The sequence below is a fragment of the Phyllobates terribilis genome, unplaced genomic scaffold (genome assembly GCF_046119375.1).
Source record: "Phyllobates terribilis strain yellow unplaced genomic scaffold, ASM4611937v1 Scaffold_6__1_contigs__length_29720123, whole genome shotgun sequence".
In the NCBI taxonomy this organism is placed as follows: domain Eukaryota; kingdom Metazoa; phylum Chordata; class Amphibia; order Anura; family Dendrobatidae; genus Phyllobates; species Phyllobates terribilis.
In genome coordinates this window covers 24317999-24323998 of record NW_027362766.1, presented here as the reverse complement: position 1 = coordinate 24323998, position 6000 = coordinate 24317999, and positions in this window count along the sequence as shown.

Below are 6000 nucleotides of genomic sequence, written 5' to 3'. Positions count from 1 at the left end.
ATTTAAGGGTGTGGCATTCCCTTTTGTTGAGCTGACTGGTATATATGTAGCTTACCACGGGCCTGGGTGGTCTGGAGTTGGGACCCGGTCCTATTTGTCTACCCTTTTATATGCATTGCTTCAACTTTGATATACAGTAAGGTTTTTAATATAGGCAGTATAGGTACCGTCCCAATTTAGGGTCACCTTGCCGCTGGTGGGACGGCTTGTATACTTTTTTTGATCAAAAATAGTTCACTAAGTACCCTATATTTATTATGCAACTTTGCTTTACATTTATATATAATGATGGTAGGGTATGAGATATATTTTTGTCTTTTGTCTTTTGTCTTTTGCAGGTTTTGCTTCTTTTTGCTAGTGTGAACATGCTCCTAATTCTTGCATGTCTACCATCTTAGACCTCAGTTCACATTGCTTGGTTTTTTATCTTGTTTGCATTCTGTGCAATTTAAGGGTGTGGCATTCCCTTTTGTTGAGCTGACTGGTATATATGTAGCTTACCACGGGCCTGGGTGGTCTGGAGTTGGGACCCGGTCCTATTTGTCTACCCTTTTATATGCATTGCTTCAACTTTGATATACAGTAAGGTTTTTAATATAGGCAGTATAGGTACCGTCCCAATTTAGGGTCACCTTGCCGCTGGTGGGACGGCTTGTATACTTTTTTTGATCAAAAATAGTTCACTAAGTACCCTATATTTATTATGCAACTTTGCTTTACATTTATATATAATGATGGTAGGGTATGAGATATATTTTTGTCTTTTGTCTTTTGTCTATGGCTGTAAGAAGATTCGGACAACGCCTTACCACCCCCAAACCAACGGGATGTGTGAGAAGATGAACAATATAGTCATTGATCTCCTGAAGACGTTGCCCCTGGAGGAACGCAGCCTGTGGCCAGAAAAATTGCCGGACCTAGTAGGCATGTACAACAATATCCCGGTGAACGCGACAAACTGCACCCCGGCTTACCTGATGCGAGCTAGCCCAGGTAAGCTGCCCGTAGACCTGGAGATGGGAGTCCTAATACCTGAGGACACCTCCCCGGATGCGGACTGGGATACGGAAAGGCAACTGCAGTACAAGAAGGTACAGGAGAGTGTGGAGAAGAGCCTGGCCCAGGTGAGAGAGAAGCAAGAAAGACTCTTCAATCAACACGCCCCTGCTGGTCCCCTAGAACCTGGTGAGCAAGTCCTAAAGCGAAAAAGAAGGCTACATAAGTTGGACGACCAGTGGGAAAGGGAACCCTACACCGTACTGCAGTCTGACCACGACAACCCAAAGGTGTGCGTAATCACCAAGGACGGAGGAGAAACCACTAGTGTTGTCTCTAGAGACCACCTCAAAAGGTGCCCCGAGCAACTCCGTAGTGCAGAAGAGGATCAGAGTGACCTTGAACCCGCAGAGGACAAGGAAGAAATGATCAGCACCGTTCTCGGAGAGTTCCCTCAGTCCTGGACTCGCATAAATGATGCCATAGTGGTACCCGTCCTGCATTTCCTGCAACCGGCACAGCAACAACCAACACCAGAGCCGGAAGGTGAAGAGGAGCAAGCGGTTCCAGAGGCAGAAGAGCCTGTTCCAGCAGCCCAGGAGAGTCAACCCTCTGCTGACAGTGAGCCTGCCATGCCTGCGGTAAGCCAAAGAACCCGCAGACAGCTGCCTGCCTTACCTGTACACCCAGCTGGTAGCTGTACCCCTAACGTTAGTGGGGAAAGCCAAGTTGGTCCACCACCAGACAGTGGGCTACGTAGGTCAACCAGGAGCACAAAGGGACAGATACCCGCTCGCTGGAGAATATAGAGTGTACTAAAATTGTGAATAACCCTGTTGCAAAATGTTGAAATGTTTGCCAAGTTACCTGCATGTTTATTAATAGTGTGTTTCAGTTTCTTGCAGCTACCGTAAGGACTCACAGGTTATGGACTTTTTATAACCAGGACCTTGTATGGACTGTGTTCGGAGCCTAACCCAGGAATGAACTAAGACTGTAAAGGACTTGGGGTAGGACAGACCCCCACCTGGTTAAGGCTCCCCGTTGTGCTGGTGATATGGACACCCGGTCACAGGCCACACTGTGACCTTAAGAACTCAATTTGTGCGTCATCTGTCTATTAATGTTTTATGGTTATGCATATTCTTTTTGTTTATTGTTTAGTCCCGGAGTACTAAATTTCACTAGGGGGGAATGTGTCACCCTGACCTGGATGCCACAAGTGTAATTAAAGCTGTGTCTGAGAGCAAGGGGGAGGTTCTCTAGTCAGGGGAACATTAGCATGCAATGCCTCCTGTCTCAGGCCAGTAGGGGGAGCTGGCTGTCCCTATAAAAGCTGGTACTGAGGGCAGGGTTAGGGAGAGCTGGACGACCTGCCTCAGCACTGAGACGTGTCCCAGAGTGGAGCAGGGACAGAAAGTTGATTGCACCTAAGAGGAAGTGTGGCAGAAGGAGAGCCACAAGCCAGAGACAAGAGGCGAAGAGAGCCTGTCTTGGCAGATAACAGACTTAATCTACCAGACTTTGGTGTCTGAGGCTGGAAGGATTCCACATCCCCCAGCAGAGAACCAGTCCGCAAGGGACTGTACATTCCTTGGCCTAAGAAGCCTGGAGGCCCTGCCACAACCGAAGGGACCAGTAAAGCCATACAAGGCTGGGAGCAGAAAGGAACCCACGTCGCAGGCCATACAGGCGAGAATACACGGAAAGCTTGGAAACGTGGGCTGTTACCCTATAAAGAGGAGATAGCCAGAAGGAGCGCAGTAAGCACGGTAGGCCTACACCCTCACCCTGACCAGGGCCAATTTCCCCGTTGCTCTCAGACATCCAGGTCCCCTCCTAGCCGGGACTGTTTGTGGGTCAATTTACCTGTTTTAGTAAAGACCCTGGACTGCAACCTGTTGTCTGTGTGCTCCTTGCTCCTCCAGCACTATCAGCACTGGGACTCTCACTACCATCACTCCCAACATCCACTATACTGCCCTGGGGCCGCACTCTTCCCGTGGGGAGTCACACTACCATAGCTGCACACCTCATCAGCCCCAGCGGTCTGCATGCAGCGGCGGTTCCTAATAACCGCAAATCCACGGGTGGCGTAGTCGGACATAATCATTAACACATAACGGACTACCACTGGCCTGACCACCCTGAGCCACGGAACCGGGTTGCCACTACTACCCCCATCGTTCCCCTATTGCCTGGATCCGAGTGCCCCACGGCCCAGCAGGCGAGTCAGATACACAGCTGATAGTCCTACTGAATAGACTGTTAGAATTTGTATTATGGCAAGAAAAAAGCAGCTAAGTAAAGAAAAACGAGCGGCCATCATTACTATAAGAAATGAAGGTCAGTCAATCCGAAAAATTGGGCAAACTTTGAAAGTGTCCCCAAGTGCAGTTGCAAAAATCATCAAGCTCTACAAAGAAACTGGCTCACATGAGGACCGCCCCAGGAAAGGAAGACCAAGAGTCACCTCTGCTTCTGAGGATAAGTTTATCCGAGTCACCAGCCTCAGAAATCGCAGGTTAACAGCAGCTCAGATTAGAGACCAGGTCAATGCCATACAGAGTTCTAGCAGCAGACACATCTCTACAACAACTGTTAAGAGGAGACTTTGTGCAGCAGGCCTTCATGGTAAAATAGCTGCTAGGAAACCACTGCTAAGGACAGGCAACAAGCAGAAGAGACTTGTTTGGGCTAAAGAACACAAGGAATGGACATTAGACCAGTGGAAATCTGTGCTTTCGTCTGATGAGTCCAAATTTGAGATCTTTGGTTCCAACCACCGTGTCTTTGTGCGACGCAGAAAAGGTGAATGGATAGACTCTACATGCCTGGTTCCCACCGTGAAGCATGGAGGAGGAGGTGTGATGGTGTGCGGGTGCTTTGCTGGTGACACTGTTGGGGATTTATTCAAACTTGAAGGCTTACTGAACCAGCATGGCTACCACAGCATCTTGCAGTGGCATGCTATTCCATCCGGTTTGTGTTTAGTTGGACCATCATTTATTTTTCAACAGGACAATGACCCCAAACACACCTCCAGGCTGTGTAAGGGCTATCTGACCAAGAAGGAGAGTGATGGGGTGCTACACCAGATGACCTGGCCTCCACAGTCACCAGACCTGAACCCAATCGAGATGGTTTGGGGTGAGCTGGACCGCAGAGTGAAGGCAAAAGGGCCAACAAGTGCTAAGCATCTCTGGGAACTCCTTCAAGATTGTTAGAAGACCATTTCCGGTGACAACCTCTTGAAGCTCATCATGAGAATGCCAAGAGTGTGCAAAGCAGTCATCAAAGCAAAATGTGGCTACTTTGAAGAACCTAGAATATAAGACATATTTTCAGTTGTTTCACACTTTTTTGTTAAGTATATAATTCCACATGTGTTAATTTATAGTTTTGATGCCTTCAGTGTGAATGTACAATTTTCATAGTCATGAAAATACAGAAAAATCTTTAAATGAGAAGGTGTGTCCAAACTTTTGGTCTGTACTGTATATGCGCATATATAAATAACCTTATAGAGGTTCAGTTAGTTAGGAAAAAAGGCCTCTTCTGTAAGAGAAATTGCTCCAAGTAGACGATTACTAAAGTATTGGCACAACACTGTCGTTTTATTGATTTATGCATAGAAAGAATTAATCACGTTGAGTTTGGTTGCATATAACTTTTAATTCTGGTTAAGTGTACAGTACCTGCGTATACTCTTAATCAGTGTTATTGAGAATTACTGCTGTCACTGTATTTCTTACTTACAGTATACACTGTATACCTACCATCCTTTGTTTTATAAACTGGTTAATAAATCTTCATACTGTATTATACTATTTAATCTTTGTGCATGTCTGCTGATTGTTGCTGTACCCCTCATCCTGTGACAGTACCTCATCCACGTTTCAATTGCACTGGTTGCCCATCTGATACAGAGTCTAATATAAACTTATCACTCTCACCCACAAATATCTTCACATTTCTGCACCACCCTACATCTTGTCCCTCTTCTCTGTGTATCACCCTACCCATGCCCTCCATTCCGCTAATGACCTAAGAATAACATCCTCAAAAATCTGAACCTCTCACTGTCATCTCCATGACTTCTTGCGAACTATGCCAATTTTCTGGAATGTACTACTCAGGACAATTCGATTAATTCCCAATGCCCACAGTAAGTGTGCCCTAAAGACACACTTCTTTTGGCTGGCCTATCACCTCATCTCACTTATGTACCTATTCCAATTTCCCCCTTTCAAAATTATATTCCAAATCTGGTCCTTCATATCATCTGTTTCTATATTTAAACAGCTACTGGCTGGTGACCGGTTCATGCAGTATTATGTGAATTCCATATGTATTAGATTGATGGCTGGACCATACAATATAAGCACTTTTTACCATTTACCTCTCATGTCTCCCTAATTTCCTCATAGATTGTAGCTTGTGAGCAGCAGACCCCTCACACCTCATAGTATCTGTTGATCTTCGTGTTTATTCTGTTATATCTTGCAACTGAGGAGTATGCCTGCACCACCTAATCGGCAGCTGAAGACCCCACCTGATTCTCATGGGCTCAATGCAAAAAATATATCAACTTGAGTAGCCAGCTTTAAAAAGAAAATTATTAATCCAAGGGAAAAAACAATGAAAGCTGCACTCACCATTTCACAAAATCAATAGTCCTTTATTTCATCGTGAAGGTAAAATCAGTGGGAAGCAGGGAGAGTGGGGATAAGGAATGGACGACAGCTGTTTCACGCTTAAGCTAGAGCTTCTATGGGTCCATGTGGTCAAAAGTGGAAACCTCAAGCACGTGTCCCAAAACATTAGCCGTGGCCTCAACAACGCAGTTACCGGGAAAGTCCACCTAACCACGGACATGTGGACAAGTGCTTTTGGGCAGGGATGGTACATCTTGGTGATGGCACACTGGGTTAGCATAGTGGAAGCTGGGACCCAGTCAGCCCTTGGGATGGAACACATCCTCCCAACGCCAAGGATCGCAGG